The sequence below is a fragment of the Polypterus senegalus genome, chromosome 4 (assembly GCF_016835505.1).
Source record: "Polypterus senegalus isolate Bchr_013 chromosome 4, ASM1683550v1, whole genome shotgun sequence".
NCBI lineage: Eukaryota > Metazoa > Chordata > Cladistia > Polypteriformes > Polypteridae > Polypterus > Polypterus senegalus.
The window spans coordinates 183,619,998-183,640,908 of record NC_053157.1 but is presented as its reverse complement, the minus strand read 5'-3'; the positions used below and the strand labels follow the sequence as shown (position 1 = coordinate 183,640,908).

At 38.3% G+C, this 20,911-nt stretch overlaps 1 long non-coding RNA gene across 1 annotated transcript; it reads left to right on the top strand.

Moving 5' to 3' along the window:
- The first annotated feature begins 331 nt into the window (after positions 1 to 331).
- Positions 332 to 17,817, top strand: LOC120528639. Its single transcript, XR_005633578.1, has 3 exons — positions 332 to 439; positions 6,882 to 6,953; positions 17,459 to 17,817. It is a non-coding gene; the product is annotated as an uncharacterized LOC120528639 (long non-coding RNA).
- Positions 17,818 to 20,911: the final 3,094 nt, after the last annotated feature.

The window sequence follows — 20,911 nt, the reverse complement described above, 5'->3', positions numbered from 1 at the left end:
AACAAAAACGAGCTACATTATTTACTGTGTGAAAAATGCCACTAAGCTCCTGTTGTCATAGAGTTATTATTGTCACTTCACAGACAACATATTACCCTGTGTATACTCAGGATTGGCTTTTGGAGTGTGAAGCGATAAGTGAATGAAAAGATTCTGTACAATGATATCTTCTAATAACAGTCATATATTTCGATAGAGGATGTCTACTTTTATCTGGCATCATTTGTTCAAGAAGACACAGGGTACAGTTTCAAGTACTTTCTAAAGTTGGGCACACGTCAAATAATTATAACTGGAACTTTGTTTTTTTGTTGTTTCACAGCTTGGTCAGATCTTTATATTCTAATGTCTTCTCTGAAATGTGCTTAAGTGAAAGGACACGGCAGAGTGTCAAGCAGGCAGAAGTGTGGCAGAAATTGACCCAGGGAGGCCAAAAATGGTAAGTGGCATAAATAAAATAAAATTCTGATGCAAAATTCTGCAGAGTTTTTATGACTTAACATATATTGTCTAACAATTACTTCTAAAGAGCATAATGGTGGAATAAAAATCAGACTTGGCTGCTTTGTTGTATAATTCTTTTATATCTTTTGTATAAACAAGTTGACTTGCAGTCAATTAAAGTTAAAAAGAAATACTTAGTTTTAGAATTTAAACTGAATGCACAGTGATTTAGTGGTCAGCAATGCTGCTTTTTAGAACATCCTGGGTAGTAACTTTCTCTGTGTAGAGTTTGCACATTTTGCCTATGTCTGTTAATATTTTTCTCCAGATACCCCCACAAAGACACGGGCAGCAGGGTAATTGGCTTAATTGGATTTAGTCATTTTGAAAATGTTATGTTCACATAGGCTAATCACTTACATAACCCCATTCTTCAAATCAGTCATGGAGGTTTTATCAAGGGTTTAGTAACTGAAACACTAGCATTTAAATGCAATCGCCTTTTGTTTTGTTTGCAAATTATTTAAAACAGACTCAGTACTTGCTGTACAATTTTAAATATTACAGTAACAGTGTTAAGGAGTTACACAGCACTCATGAATCTCGCTTTAAATAAAGGCCACTGAATGTGTGTTCCTCTGTATATTTTAAACATCTTACCTGCTCAAGTTCCAGTTAATACCTCCAAACTCATTGGACGGTGCTTCATCCTACAACAAGATAATGATTCCAAACATACTTCTAATGCAATACAGGAGTTTTTCGAAGCTTAAAAATGGAAAACTCTTCAATGGCTAAGTTAGTCAACTGATAGAAACCCAATTGAGAAAGCCTTCCTTATGCTAAAGAGAAAACTTAAGTGAAGAAACCTCTGAAACACACAGAAGCTGAAGATGGCTGCATTAGAGGCTTCGCAGAGCATCACCAGAGAAGATCCTCAGCACCTAGAGATGTCTATGTATCGCAGATTTCAAGCAGTCATTGCATGCAAGGGATATGCCACAAAGTATGAAATATGACTACTTTAATATACTTGACATTGCTATGTCCCAAACATTATGGTGCCCTGAAATGGGGTGGGGGGCATGTGCAAAAAATATTTTAATTTCCAAAACATATGCAAATACCCTTAAATTATAGTCTACAATGTGCACTGTAATCACGTCTGAACTGTTTGTTATTTAATTTTAAACTGTGGAGCAGAGGGATAAATCAAGTAAAAATGTGTCTTTGTTCCAAACATAGCTGAGGGGACTGTACTGTAAGTAAATGTATGAGTGGCCTGGCACCTTGGCCAGGGCTGATTTCTGCCTGGTACTTAATTCATACTAGACGGGATCTGCTCTCCCATAACCCTAAAAATGAATTAAATAGAATATATGAAGGATAGATGAAAAATTACAGTTGATCTCATTTATTACAGAGTTGTTTACTTGATTTTATTATAGATGTTTAGAAAATAAACACTACAAATTTATTTTTATTATCCAATTTTTGTATTAATAAATAAATAAATACAAGCACAGCTCAGACGTTAGTGTTCAAGACTCCACTACATTCTGTCTGTATGCTTGACTGCATACAGTTACATTTATCAGACACCACTCACTGTAGCAGTGTTGACAGTGTCATTACATGTGTGACTTTTGACAGCACCATGCAACCTTTTGTTTGACAAGTACAAAATTGGTTACATTCTTTCCTATTACAATCATTATTCTTGTCCCTACCACTTAAAGGAAAACTTGAAATATGCACATAAGGCCTTCATGAGATGTGCGAGCGAAAGTATGGTGTTTATGGTGAAATGTGTTTTCATTGTACTGACTAGATGCTTAGAGACCCAGGGTAGAGTTTTTGCTTCTCAGCATCAGTAGCTACTTTATATAATGGCTTACTTTTACTCAGTGTTTATCTTCTTTTGAAAAAGCTTGGCAGTGTTCGGTTTTCTCAGAAGCATTCATTCACCCTTATTTTGTTTTTGAATTCATGGTTGTTGTTTGATTAGATGGTCTTAATTTTCCAAAAGTTCCAAATTAACCAGGCTCGAGAATGTTATGTGGTGTTAATTCAGCATAATAATAAGCAGAAATGGCAGATCTTTGGGGTTTGCACATGTGTAGATGATGGATTTTAAAGACCAGTAAGATTAAAATTTCAATTGTAGAAAAGTCATTTGCAGCTTTTTCTGGTAAAACAGACAGATAGAAATTGCAGCAAATTTTAAACCTTCCTAATATCTTCTAATATATTTTTTATCTTCTTATATCCTAATATCTTCTAATATATTTTATATCTTCTTATATTGTCCTTATTATCAGTTAATTTCCTTAGATACTAGTGGATAATGAAATCCTCCAAAAAGTGGCTTCAGGCCTCCATTTACATCAACCTTTGTCTGTCCCATGTCTGCTAGTCAGTAGTAGGTCACTCGCCTGTCTCTCCTGCGATTCTATTTCTCCATTGTAGAGTCAGCAGCCTTTTGATTCTGCATTTCACCATTTTTTTCATCCCAGTGTCTTGCCAAGGGCTATGATGCTCTACATCATTAGGGCATTGCCAGATCTTTCAGGTGTTGAAATCCATGTAAATCGTGCAAACTGTGAAATAGATATTTTGAGGCTGAACTAGTTTTAGAGGGCAGCATGGTGGTGCAGTGGTAGCGCTGCTGCCTTGTAGTAAGGAGACCTGGGTTTGCTTCCCGGGTCCTCCCTGTGTGGAATTTGCATGTTCTCCCTGTTTCTGCGTGGGTTTCCTCCCACAGTCCAAAGACATGCAAGTTAGGTGCACTGGTGATCCTAAATTGTCCGTAGTGTGATGGTGTGTGTATGTGTCCTGTGATGGGCCTTGCGCCCTGTGCTGGCTGGGATTGGCTCCAGCAGACCCTGTGTTAGGACATAGTGGATTGGAGAAACAATGACTGACTGACTAGTTTTAGAGCCCTCTATATTGCATTATTTATTCATTAATTTGCTGAAGCATTGTATCATAATCCACTGCAAGCAGTTACTCTCCAGATTTAGACTTCTGGCACCACAAATATTTGACTGCTTGCTCCCAATCCTTGTCATTTTTCATTTCAATGTTCATTTGTAACAATGTAATCTGAGTGATTGATCATTTATCCATTTTTTTTAAATCTACAGTGTTCACAGTAGGGTCATGGCAGACTGAGATCTATTCAGGCAGTGTTGAACACAATACAGCACACGGCATCACAAGGCCGGATCACAAACACATACATTCACTTTTAGTCATACCACGAGCATGCATTGTAACTAGACACCAAAAACGATAAGATAAATTGTTGGGGACTTGCGAGTACTCCCTTTAACTGAAACAAAAAAGGGTTACAAAAAGAAAATAAAGTGGTCATTCCAATAGAGACTTTATGTGTCTCTATTCATGTTCACAGTGAAACCCTTTTTCTTGGAGCTCTGTGCCCGGTTTCTACAGGTTTATATCTGAATGCTGATTTCTGAGAACAGCATTGATTTAGTAAACTACTAGATAGATTAGCTGGATTCTTCTGTTCCAGGCTGGAAGTGTCCTCTGGGCTGTGGGTAAAAGAAGAGAGGCTGTTAGAGATCTCGTTTTCCCCAATCGCAGCTTGTGATATTGGCATGTCGATGTTCCTGACTCACTCATGAGCAATAACATTTTTGAAGAATAGTAGAATTGTTATGAAAACAGGCCATTAACATCAAGTCGAGATTTGAAGACCCCTAATGTCCTAGTGCCTACCACAGTACTTTGTATCTTTCTACCATTTGTGGGAAATCTCACATCAACAAATTTCCAACCATGCCCCTGTGTTCATTCTGAATAATTTATTTTAAAGTAACAGTTGGGCTCCACTATAGTAATTTCAAACATTTCTATCATGTCACCAATTAATCTCCTTTTGCTTAAACTGAAAAGGTTCAATTCCTTCAAACTTCCATCATGGTCCATACCTCTCATCCTGGAATCAGCTCTGTGGCCTTTCTCTAGTACTGCTTTGACCTTCTTGCCATGGTGCTTAGCACACATACAAGAAATAATTTCTCTATAATCTGTACATGTACTGTAACATTATTCATAATGTAAACCTAGCTTAAATCTTCCAAATAACTTAAAATGCATGTCTTTAAGATGAAGGAGGACATGAAACACCATGGGGAAAATATGTATACTTGATGCATGCAGTGGCCATTTATGTTTAACACAGATCACATGCAGTATTAGCTCTCTGACACCCCTTTTCTATTAATTTACATGATTCATTTTTTCCTCTTCTTTGAAAGCCCTCTCATTAGTTGCTTATCCTGTAATAGTAAATATGCACATTTTGGAGAAAGGGCGGCACGGTGGCGCAGTGGGTAGCGCTGCTGCCTCACGGTTAGGAGACCCATGTCTGCGCGGGTTTCCTCCACGTACTCCGGTTTCTTTCCAGAGTCCAAAGACATGCAGGTTAGGTGCACTGGCAATTCTAAATTGTCCCTAGTGTGTGCATGTGTGTGTGCGCGTGCCCTGCGGTGGGCTGGCGCCCTGCCCGGGGTTTGTTTCCTGCCTTGCGCCTTGTGTTGGCTAGGATTGGCTCCAGCAGATCCCCGTGACCCTGTAGTTAGGATATAGCGGGTTGGATAACAGATGGATGATTCTCAAGCTAGTTCCATTAATTTTCAACCAAAAATGGTCACCAAAGATGATGCGATGCAAAAATACTTAATGCCACACCTAAACTTTCGCTGAGTCTCCAGAACCCTGCAATAGCCTGTCTCTTTCTTGTTAGTCAAAAGAAAGTGACAGCCTGTTGCGAAATTTCCAATCTCGGCTCGACAAGAGTGTAGGCACAACATCATACATGTATAGCTGAATTCTGAGTCAGTGCTCCACTGTGCATCTGTGTGGGTAATTGTGTTGTGTGTGAATACTGTATTGTATTATAATTGTGTTGTGTGCAGTGTCACAAGAACGACAATAAGACATCACAAAGGTTTAAGGCTGCCACCAATATACAGTGATCCTCCACCTATCGCGGAAGTTACGTTCCAGACCCATCAGCAATAGGTGTAAATTCGCGATATAGAAAGACCATATAAATAAACATTTTTTATATAGTTTAAGCCTTAAAATACCCATTCCACACACTTTAAACACATGTAAACTTATTAAAACATGATATTATGATATGTGAATGTCGGGCTAAGGATATGAGTAACATCTCTCTATCATAAAACATTTTAACGTCACGCAAGACAAGGCAGTGAGACAGAAGAACAGCTGCTGTACAGGCTTTTAAATGATTGAAGCGCAGAGTGACAAGCAGAACAGGCATCTTGACAGAAGACACACAAAGCCAGTAGCTGATCCTTCTGCTTAGCATGCGCTCAGTTCCCCTTCACAAAGCGAGCGGCAGAGATGCAAAATGGCAAAAGGACAGCTGCTGTACAGGTTTTTAAGTGATTGACACAAAGTGTGACAAGCACAACACACAGCTGGTCAGCAGCAGCAGCAAGACACCAGCTGAACTGATCGCACCTCTTTAGTGTGCATTCAGACTCCCCCTTCACAACGCGAACAGTGTTATAAGTGCCACGAGAAAGAGATTTAACCACACCCGGGGCAGGAAATAAAGGACAAATATTGTTTTTATTAAAGTTTTAAAGTAAAAATGAAAATAATGCATATGTAACAATTCCCATGAAAATAACAATCTCTTTAAATTGTTTATCCTGTAAACCAAACCTGGGGGTGGGTGAACAAAGCAAGCAGGGGCAGAGCCCCTAGTAATAATAATAATAATATTAATAAATCCGCGATGTAGCGGGGGCATGATAGCTAAACCACAGTATAGTGGGGGATAACTGTAATGCTCCTTGGCTGCAAAAAGGTATTTTTAAAGATAACGAGTTGTTCATAAGACTGAGTCCGAAACAGAACTATAGTAAATAGTCAAGATGGTGGCTTTAAAGGCCAGTGTAGAAAATTATTTCACCTGGGAAGTGGAAGTGACATCATCAGAGGTGGGGCAGGAAGTGACATCATCAGATGTGGGAGCGGAAATGACATCATCAACGTCAGGACCGAAAGTAGTGTCATCAGAGGCGATGGAGACGGAAGTGACATCATCAAAGGCGCCAGAACCCTGTGAGATTTCCATAGAATGGTCTGCAAGGAATCGAGAAAGACAGTCAGCGCACCCCACTGCCCCCTGGTCGGACATGGAATTGCCATTATTCAGGCCCTTTAGTTGACTCCTAATCGCAAGTGTGTGACAGCAGATATTGCACTGTTTGAGTTTCATAACGCTTCTCAAAGTTTTCTTTGCAATGAACAGAAAAATTGAGAAAGGCTGTCAGTTTACACTGAAAAAAGAGTTTCACCTGATGTGTGATTTCCAAATACTGTATAATATTTTGTGCAGTTTAAGAAGCTCTGTTTTTTTTATACAGGTATTGTCAAGCTTGGGTCATTAGTTGCATGAGAGTCAAGAAGGTGAATCCAGTTTTCCAAGGAAATTACAGGTATTTTATTACTGTATAGAGAATGCAGGTAAGGTCTTAAGACTTCAATCAAAATAGGAGCTGAAGGAGTATTCAACCAAATGAGATAGGAGCAGTGAAATAGGGACAATTGTCCTGCTTTAGCTCCCATTTTTAGCTACTTGGAATGACCACTATGGCAGACCAGGAATGTGTGAGGAAGAGCAGCTTAAAGCCCGGTATTAAGTATTCTAAACAATGCACGATAAACACGTTACACAGTAACCCTGATCATGCAGAGGATAACCAATTACTTTGCCCTTGGTTTGCTGTTTACCAGATGTATTTTCCACATATTCGTTATAACAAAATATTTTTATGGTTCCATGAATTTGGTTACAACAGGCTTACACCTGTATTCAAACCAAGCACAAAATGGAGCCATCCATTGCTATTGATAAAATGTTCCCCAATCTAAGACTGATCACGTATCCTTGTTTATACCTGCTGTGTTCAATGAAAAGTCACAAGGGATAGGAGCACTTAAATGTAGACAGTGTCAGACATAATATTGGGATTGGGTGCCATGCTACCAAAGGGGCCAATTAATATGGTTCAATTAATGTAATATGCAACTCTTGAAGATGAAGAGTGCACAGAAACAATAACACAGATAAAGGGATTTGCATGGCAGAAGTGCTGCACCATAGTTCTGTCACCATATGAATGAATGTGTCCATTGTCTTTATCTGCTTAGCCAATTTTAAGGGATTCAGAAAGTATTTCGGTAGCTTCATTGAGAAAGCAGGAGCCAACTCTGGTTATGACATCAGTCTTCTTTGATTTAATATAAAGCACTAGGTATTTTTTTTGGCATGGGAAAATTCAGAGTATCGACTTCACTTGTAATTGAATCTGTGTCCCTGGAGCTATGGAGCAGCTGCAGTACTAACCAATACGCTGCAGAGCCAAACCAAGCCAAATAAAGAGGCTCCCAAATGTACTCATAGTAAAACAAGTCAAACATTATCTAGCTTTCATGTCTAGGGTAGTAAGCAATGTGAATTCACTAACCTAAAAGTCCGACATCATGCTGACCAGTATGCTGAACTGCAGACCACCGGGGTGAATCACTGTGGCCCAGTGATTAGAGCTGCTTCCTCACAGCTCTGGACTCCTGGTTCAAATCCCATTCCAGTCGCTGTCTGTGCAGAGTTTGCACATTCTCTGTGTGTCTCAGTGGGTTTGTGTGTGCTATTCGGGGATGGCTACTGTCTTGTGTCCAACATCACCATGGGTGGATGAATGAGTTTCAGATGGTAGATTTATTTTTAGTTTTCTTTTTCTAACTTGTGATATACCTTCATTAAAATAGACCTGAAATTGTGTCCCATGATGCATGCTGAAGAAGCTTTCTGTAAAAGTGTGCATTTGATTAATTTTTGCAAGTGAATAATTACAACGTTTGCTGGAATACACCATCATTTGTAAGGGTGGTTGCAGTTAGCATACTTCAGAAGTAATTATCCTTCTGATTGATTTTGAAGGGGTTGATTTAGTGCACACTGAATACAAAAAGGATTTATTTTTCTTAACTAAACAGTGTGTTAGATAACTCATTTTTTTCAGCTTTGCTTTAACAAAAGCGAGGCAACAAGTGTTTTCACAGTCAGAAAACCCTTTTGCACATAGACAATTGTTTTCAGTTTTTTATTAATTTTTTTTTCTTCTTTTTTTTACATCTGACAAACTGATGAAGAATGACACCATACATATTTTCCCACAGGAAAGTGAGCCTCTGTACCTGCAGTGTTGGAAGACTTGCTGAAAGCGATTAAAATATCCTTCCAGTTGATGAGCGCCAAACTATGCCTTGAATATTTGTCAGCATTGTAAAGACATGTTTCTCAGTGAATCTGTGTCACACTCTCCCCAGCTGCTTTCCCATGAGAGAAGGCTGAATGATCCTGAATGATCCTAGGCTGCATGAAAAACGTAAAAACCCTGAGGTTTCTGAGTTCACTTTGCACTTCTGTGACCTTCAGTGACTCACTTGCCACCTCCCCCATGGTTCCATCCTGAGGTGTTAAAGCTGCGGTCTTATTGTTTGTGTCTTGAGTAGGGTTTAAGAATAAGCTGCAAGGCCCCCTCTGTGTTAATATAGCATATTGTGCAATTAGATATGGCAAAGAAAATGTCACTAGTAAGAAACGCCTGTAGCTGCAGCCTGTAAAGGTGTGTATGCCTCAAACAAATGAGCATGCCGAGATCAAGCTGGAATCTGGAATATTTCAACTCTTTGACCTTCTCATTCTTGGCTCAGAACTGCTTACTACCGTAATATATTTCTGTTTTTTTTTACTCAAAAAATGCCATCACGTTTATATATTGCTTTTTTTACTTTTATGTTATTACATTGTCTCACAATGTTTTTGTGTTTGATACTGTGGATATCATCTTTAATAGAAGTTCTCATAAAACAGTTTAATTATTCTTTGAAATTTTGTTTGGGAGTCCCACCCTTGTTCTTCATGCTGTTACAAGTTTACACATTTGCATTTTTCTACTTCTTTTAGACACTTTTCATACCGTTCAATCAGTCAGTATGACTGAGCCTGTTGGTATCTTGCTGGCCATTTGAAAAGTTTTGGACATTTTTGGAATATGAAATGTTTGTATTGTTATTGAAGAAGGAACACCCTTGCAAAAATGTAATGTATAATCTCAAAGTTAACCTCAGATTCTGTAGAGTAAGTATGAAAATGTATGTGGTTTAAAAAATAATCAGTTACAAAAGCCAGGAAGCATTCAGTTCTGGGGGAACAGGTTTTTTATTAATCAGAATTAAACAGTAAGGTATTCATGTCCAGATTTAGTAACTAATGTCATTTTCTGTTTTCATGCAAACTGAGAACATTGCTAATTTAAGATATATGCCACATAAATACATGTACAGATTCAGAAGGGTGGGTCATTATGAATGCAAGATGCTCTGTTAGAGCTTTAAGGCCTGGATTCAGAGGAAACAATTATTTACATTAATGTAAATAACTTTATATATGATACGGCAAAGCACTGTCAAATCATTTTAATTTAATTCAGGTCTCAGGAAGCTAGAGCCAATCTCAGTAACATCTGGTGTAAGGCTGCCAGCCTTGCATGGAATGCCAGTCCACTGCAGTGGCCACTCATGTGCACATAAAAATGCACAGAAGACCAATAAAAAATTGCCACTGAAGTTAATGTAATGTGCATGAAAGGAGACCATGCAAAGTCCACTCCATGACCAAGACTCAAACCTTGGATTCTGATGCTGTGATGCAGAACTACTGAGCACTATTATTATTATTAGTAGTAATATTATTATTATTATTATGATGTATTCTTCTTTATGCTGCCTCCCCAGCACACCACTGCGTAGAACAGGGCACTCGCCACAACCGTCTGATAAAACATCTGCAGTATCTTATTGCAGATGTTGAAGGACGCCAGCCTTCTAAGGAAGTATAGTCGGCTCTGTTCTCTCTTGCACAGAGCATCAGTATTGGCAGTCCTGTCCAATTTATCATCCAGCTGCACTCCCAGATATTTATAGGTCTGCACCGTCTGCACACAATCACCTCTGATGATCACAGGGTCCAGGAGGGGCCTGGGCCTCCTAAAATCCACCACCAGCTCCTTGGGTTTGCTGGTTTTCAGGTGTAGGTGGTTTGAGTCACACCATTTAACAAAGTCCTTGATTAGGTTCCTATACTCCTCCTCCTGCCCACTCCTGATGCAGCCCACGATAGCAGTGTCATCAGTGAACTTTTGCAAATGGCAGGACTCTGAGTTGTATTGGAAGTCTGATGTATTTAGGCTGAACAGGATGGGAGAAAGTACAGTCCCCTGCGGCGCTCCTGTGTTGCTGACCACAATGTCAGACCTGCAGTTCCCGAGACGCACATATTGAGGTCTGTCTGTAAGACAGTCCACAATCCATGCAACCATTTATGAATCTACTCCCATCTCTGTCAGGTTGGATGGTGATGAATGTGCTAGAGAAGTCCAGAAACATAATTCTTACAGCACCACTGCCTCTCTCCATGTGTGAGAGGATCGGTGTAACATATAGATGATGGCATCCTCCGCTCCCACCTTCTCCTGGTATGCGAACTGCAGAGGGTCGAGGATGTGGCAGACCTGTGGCCTCAGGTGATAAAGCAGCAGCTGCTCCATGGTCTTCAAGATCAAGGCTCAAGTTGAAGATGCGCTGTACAGGACTCCCCAGCTCCAGCGCACAGGCCTTCAGCAGTCGGGGCGGTACTCCATCTGGACCGGCTGCTTTGCTGACACAAAGTCTCCTCAGCTCTCTGCTTACCTGGGCTGCTGTAATTGTGGGTGGGGGGAAACTCTCTCCTATGCTGGTAACAGCAGAAGGAGGGGTGGAGGGTGCAGTACTCAGAGGTGAGAGTGGGTTAGGGTGGTCAAACCTGTTAAAGAAGTTGTTCATCTGGTTTGCTCTCTCCGTGTCTCTCTTGATGGTGGCACCCCACTTCGAGCTGCAGCCAGTGATGATCTTCATCCCATCCCACACTTCCTTCATGCAGTTATTCTGCAACTTCTGCTCCAGCTTTCTCTTGTACTGCTCCTTCGCCGCCCTGAGCTGGACTCGGAGTTCCTTCTGCATGCGCTTGAGCTCATGCTGATCACTGCCTTTAAAAGCCCTTTTCTTCTGGTTCAAAAGGCCCTTGATGTCACTTGTAATCCATAGCTTCTTGTTAGCATAGCAGCGTACTGTTCTTAATGGAACTACAATGTCCATACAGAAGTTGATGTAATCAGTAGTGCAGTCAACAACTTCCTCAATCTTCTCACTATATGAGCCCTGTAGAATTAAGACATTATCTGTCTTTCATGTCCAGATCAAGAGTTGAGGTGAACATATGATATTTTCACCTTTTAACTTTGGTATTATCTATATATATACCTGTATATATAAAATGCTGAGGATTCCGTCTCTCATGCGATTGTCATGCATTTACTTACAAAACACTGGGACTGCAACCTTGATCTTGGTCTTACTCAAAATTTTTACTATGTGATTGAGGCAGGTGAAGCTCAACATTTGGCTTAATACAGTCTTTGATAAGTTATTGGGGTTTGCATCCTTCTTATGGCAAATTGCATTATTAGAATGCTGGAGGAGACTTGACAGAGAGGAAAAAAACAGCAGCCTCTGGTGCATAAGCTGCTTATGTGACAGGAAGAAGATGAAGTGACAAGCACGGAAGCTGCTTCAGCAGCCTGAAATGCACCACGATTGAAGTATTTGCCTAGTATATACAGTAAGAATATTCTAGGAATAATATACGAGAATAGTATAGTATATTAATAGTATATTACTTCTCTTTTAATGATAAAATGTTTGCTAAAGACTTTTAATCTGTCTAACTATTTGGGACCTTTAGTTATACAAAGATATAATGTGCATTATACAGTAGATTATACCATTTTTCTGTATGCTGATTGGTGCAGACTGTGTTAGCCATATTATCCTACCTTTTCTATTATTCTACCTTTGTTAAGCAATAACTCTCCCATATTTAGTTAGTCTAGTCATAGTGACCTGAGCTCAACACATGACTGGGCTGTCTTAGGCTTATTATAATAAAAGATTTCCATCTTTGAAACATTACAATGATGGTCTTGGATGTTAATTAAGAGTTTTCAAAGAGAATTTTCCCAAAACTAACACACTTATCTTTGGATGCAAATGAACATAGAAAGATGGGAGAAATGAAGAAACTCTAAGCAGCAAGTGATCAGGTGAAGCCATCTTGGGGAGCTGTCAGACAACAATGGTACTACTGTATATTATAATGCAAAACTCGGAGAAACGTTAAGCATGGAGACAGATGAAAATTAGTAGGATATATTTTAAGGTATATTGCATAAAATGCAATTTTTTTTCCCAAAATGTAGATGCTTTAGAATAACTGAGAAGACGAGTAATAAATTACAAAAGAAAAGCGGCTACATAACGCAAACAAGACAGTAACCCCAGCAATAACTGCAGGCCTCTATAAGTGCATTAAGAACGGCTGTTTGAAAGGATATTAAAAATGCTCAAAGGCAATGAGAAACAGATATTACAGAAAATAAAAAACTTGACCTGAAGAGGTCCTTTCAGTATTCCAGAAATAAAAGAATAGTGAAAAAGTAAGGTATGCAGTACAGGCAAAACATACCAAAAAAGAAATGAAAAATGCTCTCAGTTAATATTTTTCTGAAATATTTGTGAATAAGTGGCATCAGGGAAGATTAGGCAAATGCAGAGAGAAGTGCCACTGAGATTAAAAAAGCTGAAATCAAATAAATTGACAGGACTGGATACCATTTTTCCAAGGAAGTTAAAGATTATGCATAAACCCTTAAAATACAATTTTAAGAAATCAGGCCAGTAAATTTAGAATGTATGTATCAATCTTGGCTCTGTGGATGGACCCACTTTGGTCTGGTTAGATATAAAGGATTGCTATTTTGCAATCACTTTGATGTTATTTTTGAAAAGCAGAATATTGAAATGTAGTACAACTCAATCATACAAATAATGATAATGTAACAGACACAACTATTTACTTCAAATTCAATGCAAAGAAGAAAAGAAGAGCAGAAACACCAAAAAAGGCAGTGCAAGATTTATCTGATTTAGAGTAGTCATTATCATTATCATGAATTACATTGATTGTTTATGTATAATAAGATTTAGCACTTTGCCCACTGAACAAAAATTGAAATTGCATGAACATGTATTAAAGTGAAAATGTATGAATTGTCATTTGTGTTTCTACTTTCGGTGTTGAGTATTTGATGTTGATGTTGAGATATCTTTTAACACTGTCCTTTGGTGGATGCCCTGTATGACAATATGACAATAGAGCTATATTTTGTGTGATTTTTATGGCATTACTTGGACAACAATTTACCAGCACATCTAAATAAAGAAAACTAATTATTGCGTTATATACAAATGCTGGCTATTTTTATAATGTAAATTTAAAAAAAATTCTGTAAATTACGGCAAGGCACACAATGGTATATAACGGGAAACATTTAAAGTTAGGAGTAGATTGAAATGAAATTCAACAGCCACAGTGCTCTACAGAACTGCATGTGAAAACCCTGAAGTTAGAATAAGTTTTGTAAGTATCATTATAATCCTGCAATCTTTGAAAACATCTTTGATCATCCAAAAATTTAAAAAAGGCATTTTTTATTATTTAATACTCTTTAATAATATTCTGTTTTTTCGAAATATATTTTGCATCAATTGACATTAATGTATTTTTTCCGCCTTTAAGTTAGTAAAAGTAGAAAGAAGTTCTGAAAAAGTAACATCATGTAAAACATTCTAAAAAGCAAGAGAATTGGATTAATCAATAGATGAATAACCTATTCTTTACATATTTAACATTTTAGCAATCTACTTAATCCAATCTTGGTATAACAGAAGTTTTTTGCCTTTGACACATGCTTAGTGCAAACAGTGTAAGTGTTGCTATTTTCAGGTTAGTTTTTAAAAAATACATACTACAATTAAATCATGAGTTTCGGCAACTTACATTTTTGTATCATTTTAGGAATTTTTAACTCTGAGGATCATTTATGGAGGATAGCTTTTGCAATATCAACATTTCTTCTTAAAGTGGAATTAATCATGTCATGCATATTAGGTGCATTGGCGATCCTAAATTGTCCTTAGTGTGTGCTTGGTGTGTGGGTGTGTGTGTCTATGCCTTGCGGTGGGCTGGCGCCCTGCCCAGGATTTGTTCCTGCCTTGCACCCTGTGTTGTCTGGGATTGGCTCCAGCAGACCCCCGTGACCCTGTGTTAGGATATAGCAGGTTGGATAATGGATGGATGGATGGATTTCTCGCAGTACAGTACTAAACAATCTGAAATAAAAATGGGAGCTTTCCAAAAATGATGCCATGCTAAACTTTGAACAAGCTGCAAATAATTAGCACTCTTCATAGTGAAAGTATTTAAGCCTGATTTTAGTTTTATAAATAACAAATGTCACGTATAAAGCAGTTTAAAAGAGCATAGCAGCAGAGAGTCTAGCTAAAAATCAATTGACTGATTCACTTCATTATTATTATTTTAATTAAACTCTTATGGAAACATTTCCAAATAACTTTTGGAAATATTGCTCTTAGCATTACTGTTACTTTTGGGTGAAATACAGTAATAACCACTCATTAGTGTGCTTTATTATTTTCTTTGAACTTGTGCTCCTCTATTTATTCCAAAAAGCAGGCTACTTTCCACAATGTTTTTTTCTTCCATAATCTTCTGTTTATCCAGTGATTGAGTTTAATATGCATAATAATTCAAATCAAAATGGGACATGACTTTTAAGTTTATATGTACATTTGAAAGGTTAATAATAGTGCCTCTTTGTATATTTTGAAATGTTCTGTTTTGTGGTACGTGATGGTGTTACTTTACGTTGCTGATTGCAATGTATTTATTACATGAGAACTAAAGAAAAGGACTAAATATAAAGGCAAGTTCCATTTAGTGTTGGTTATTTTTTAACAATTTAAAATTTCAATTATGTCAGCTGCAGTCAGTTTTAGAAATTGGCCATAAACGATACCTGATAACATATTCGCATAGGATGTTTCATTGTTTACGTATGTTGTGAGTCCAAACTTAACTTCATCAGTCTGCCGTGAGGAGAAAGTTCCTTCAAATTCACTTTTACAAAAATAATCCTTACTGACACGTATAATCAATGATGTAGGGAATCATGTTGCCATATAACACTGCTGGGACTCCAATTAGTTTCCCAGAAGGCTCTTCCTGGTAGGTATTTGCATGTTCTTATTCTCTTCTAAAACACCATTCTTCTGTTTTATAATATACTAGACATTAAGCCCATTACAATAATGGGCCCTAGAACAGTAGTGCATAAACTTTGTATGAACAGTCTATATTAAATGGCAAGGGACCTTGTATGTGGCTGTAATATGCGTCACTGTATTGTGTCCCTTTAATTTTCTCTCTCAGTAATATTGGTTTGTATTTCCTTAAAATGCCTGTAGTTTTCTCTGACAGTAATACAGTGGAACTGAAGTTATTTCCCCCATAGAATTGTATGTAAATACAATTAATCTGTTCCAGACCTTATGAACTGTATGTAAATATATACTTTTTGTAGTTTTTAAGTACAAATATAGTTAATCATACCATTGAATGCACAGCGTAATAGTAAACTAAATGTAAAAACACTGAATAACACAAAGAAAACCTTGAACAACAGAGAAAACTAACACTGCAAGAGTTCACACTATAGCCTTACAACTTAATAAACAACCAAGAAAAGTAACATTGCAAAAATGCATGCGCGTTTGTGTGTCTCTCTCGCGGCCCTGCGTGTGTGTGTCTCTCTTAAGCGCGCGCCTCTGTGTTTGTGTGTGTGTGTCTCTCTCGCCTGTGTGTGTGTGTCTGTCTGTCTCTCTCGCCTGTGTGTGTGTGTCTGTCTGTCTCTCTCTCACGCCTGTGTGTGTGTCTGTTGCGCGCGCGCCTTTGTGTGTGTGTTTCTGTCTCGCACGTGCCTGTGTGTGTGTGTCTGTCTGTCTCGCGTGCACCTGTGTGTGTGTGTGTCTGTCTCTCGTGTGCCTGTGTGTGTGTGTCTGCCACACACGCGCCTGTGTGTGTGTGTCTGTCTCGCGCGCGCCTGTGTGTGTGTGTCTGTCTCGCGCGCGCCTGTGTGTGTGTCTGTCTCGCACGTGCCTGTGTGTGTGTGTGTCTCGCACGTGCCTGTGTGTGTGTCTGTCTTGTGCGTGCCTGTGTGTGAGTGCCTGCCTCGCATGCGCCTGTGTGTGTGTGTCTGTCTCGCATGCGCCTGTGTGTGTGTCTCTCTCTCTGCACAGGGAATGCACAGAAAGAGACTGAACATGTGCCGTGTGGCCCAGCACATGCGCACTTCACCAGAAGACACACACACATGGACACCTGGACGCACACAGGGGTTTTATTAAAGAGGATAGGCATTTAATTACCATGATTTATTGCTCTGGCTGCTACCTTGGACCTCAACCAAGAAAAAGGTAGCAAATAGATCTAATAAAATCTTCATATTTACTCCTATCACAGCTGTTAAGGTGAATTATGCCTTATATTTAGGCAAGACATATTGCCAATTTAATTATATGAAGTGATTTATATGTATTATTACAAGCTATACCCTCATCTAAACAATGACATTTAAAACTGAATCATTCTACATACTCAAAAGTCACAGAGAAATAAAAAAGAGGATACATTTATTATAGATATCATGCAACCAAACTAATAAAGTCAATGCAACATTCTGAATTAATATGTCAGAAATTAATTAACTGATTATATCTTGCAATTATTGGGGCAAACAATACTGTATATTGTCACGCATGTGAATTGGAGGGCCTCCTCACAGGCTCTGTTGAGGTATGTAATAATCCACACGGATGAGAGAAGGTCAGTTTGATAACACTGTCATCTCCTTCCTACCCACAGTGCCAAGAAATTGCCCAGTGATGGCAACCGACACTGCTCTTCTGGTTCAGCCTCCATAAAAACTTAAGCCTCCTGGAAGGAGTCGTCATTACTGGCATGAGCGACCCACCAGACAGAGCCCCGCTACCACTGTGACCTTGGCTAACTAGCCCAACATGCCTTATTTGTAAATTTTGATTCTCCACATAACGGAAAGCACATGCCAAAGAGTGTCCCTTCTTTATTGCATTTTGTGCCTTTTAATAAACAGTTGCTCCAACCCAGTTGACGCCTGAACTTCTTGCTTCATGGAGCTGTCATTCCTGCACAATATATGTAATCGTTAAGGCTGCAAATTAAATAATGCTTACAATGTGATAAAATATGTACAATGCCTATACGCTTTAACCTATGAGTGAAAAATAAGAATTGCAAGATACAAGATACCTTTATTTTCACTGTAGAATACAATGAAATATCATTTGGAGCAATCCTATTGATGCCTTAGATAAAAGTATTTAAGAGTAGTATTATATGTGTGTGTACTGATAAACTAAATATTACTGAACATCTTAGAGCAAGCAATTGCAACCATACATTGAATGTAATTTGTGTAAATGGCTTTCTATTTTCCAAGTTTAGTTTTTTTCCCTCTATGTTATAAAACTACAGCAGATTGACATTAGAAGAAACCCCTCACAGGTTTCTTAGGAGATCACGCATTATCGTGGTGAAGGTCCAGATACTACTCTTGATCTGTAGGATTTCAAAACCATTTGTCATCTTAAGGTGTTGAATGTGCTTTCTCATCTCTAACCATCAAGGAATGACCTACAGAAGCAAATAGCAAACACTAGGTTCTGGTGATCTGCTTTTGGACTTGTTTTATAATTTGATGATTGTGTCTTCCTGCTAGAAGTACTAAAAGATTGCCAAAAGATTGAAGTTCTGTAGCTTCTGATTGTCATTTCTGTTTTTTCAATGTGTTGGTTATTAAATTAAGTGCATCTGTTTTAACACTGAGTATGGAAGTGCAGAATTTGATTTCCCAAAACAATAAATTTAATTTTTAGTTTTTTTTGCCTACAAGCATTCATAAATGCCCATTTTTGTCAGGGCAATATTGAACATACATAATTGCCTACACACTGATTAAAGATGTATAAAACATCTGCAGTACATGGTAAAGGATTCCAAAAAAATACTAAACAATAATGATAATTTTATAATGGAGTGTGGTCATTTAGAGCTACTACAGAAGCATACGGTATGAAAAATACATGCAGGTTCATGTTAAAGTTTAAGTTTATTGTCATGTGCACATTGTACAATGAAATTCTTACTTGCATGCCTTCTCAGAATATGACTGTAATATGATGCCAATAAAAAGCACAAAAGAAATATGTATAGATTGCAAAGTTTTCAAGTACATAAAATATATATTCAAAAACTTGTATGGTATTTGTTATTACATTATTATATTTGCTATTATGACAAAAAAGTACTATATTTGTTACTATGACTGAGTTTTCAGTAACCTTACGAGCACTGAATAGAAACTGTCCCTGAATATGCTGGTGTGAGTCCTGTATTGTTTGCCAGGAGGAAGGAGTTAGAAAATCAGCTGTACAGGATGACTTTAGGAATCCAGTTTACATTTCTAAGGCAGTGAGTATTAGAAATGTCCTGCACAGAAGGCAGCTGGGTACCAGTAATATTCTGTGCCACCTGTACCACCCTCTGCAATGCCTTACATTCTTGAGCCAAGCAGGAGTAGTACCAGGATGTCATGCAACCAGTGTAGATGGATTCCACTGTGCTGCTCTACATGTTAAAGAGAAAAGACAGGAAGCAGAGACACTGGTGAAACTTCTTGACAATGACTTTCTGGACCTTCTTGACTTCAGTTCATTAGTGTTTGTCACCCAAGAAATGTAAAGCACTCCTGCTCTCAACACCATCACCTGTGACGTACTTGTAAAGGTCTCCAGATTTTCAACTACTTAAGGCTAGAAGTGAGAAACTTCTTGGTTTTCTTGATCTAAAGGCTGAGATTATTGCACAGACACCTCTGTGTCAGTGGATAAACATCTCTGTAAGAAGTCTCATCATTCTTGGTGACTAGGGTTTTGACAATGGTGTAATCAGCAAATAGAATAATGGAGTTGAAGCTGTGTTTGGTCACACAGTCAGAGGTGAACATGCACCTCAGAACTGGGCTCAGCACACTACCTTGTGGAGTGTGTTTGCTGAGGGTCACCATGGAGGATGTGATGCTGCTAATATGTACATACCAAGCTCTGTTGATAAGAAGTCCAAAATTTTGTTTGCAAAGAATGGTCCTGTGATATGAAGTTAGGTGATCAACATTGATGATGATGCTTACAGTTACAGTCAAGAAATAGAACTATGGTAATAGCATTTTTAAATATCCAGGCATGCAAGGGTTATGATATCCACTGTGGACTGGCTGTGACGATATGCAGACTGGATGACTTCTAAACCACATTTCTCATCATGACCTTTGTGTGTATCCAAAAACATGCCCAGAAGTGAAAACAGATTAAGAAATAGCAGGTTAGGGTGGAGTACTTAAAAAATGCCCTTTTTGTAAAACTGCCTTCATTTAAATGGATTTTTCAATTCAATAATTTATTATAGTTTCAAGACTTCAGACTGGAATCTGGTCTTCATATTGTGTAATGAGTTGATGTGATTCAGTTAAATGTGAACAATACAACAAAGAACGTGAGAGTTAAACATTCCCAGTGTATCTGAGTGTAACTCTCTACATAATAGTCAATTTTTATTAAAACTATTGTTTACTTATTCATGCCAAGAATTTAAAAAGTATTTGAACCTCTAGGGAAAAGGGTAATTGGAGCCGGATGATTCAAACAATAAGACACTACTTGGGCTTGAGTTTGAGGTGATCTTCCCTATTTAAAAATAGAAATGGTTTCCTGCTCTTTGAAAAAGAGATCTAATGGTGTTTGCCCAATCAGAAATGCTGCCTTATTGTAGTAGGCATACTGCACAGGTGATCAGAAGAACATCTCACAAAATTCTCAAGAAGGTGACGGCCTAACAATCTACAGCCATCTTTTGGTCTGAGCATTGCTGTTTGTCTCAGGTTTAATAAAGATTGCCTGGATAGTCCACAACAGTACTGGAGGTATGTTTTGTGAAACATAAGACAAGTATCTCATGTTTTGTTAAAATAAACATTGTTAGTAAGACAAAATACAGCATACCAATGCCAAAGCCTCACCACATATGAGAAGCATGGTGGAAGGGAAATGAGACTGTTTTGCATTTATTCATGCAACAATGATTTGCAATCATATTGTATCAGGATACTCTACAGGGGAATGTCAACGCATCAGTTAGCGATCTGAAACTCAAAAGAGGTTTGGTCTTGCAGCATGACAAAGACCCAAAACACAGGAGTAAATTAAAGACAGAGTGGCTTAT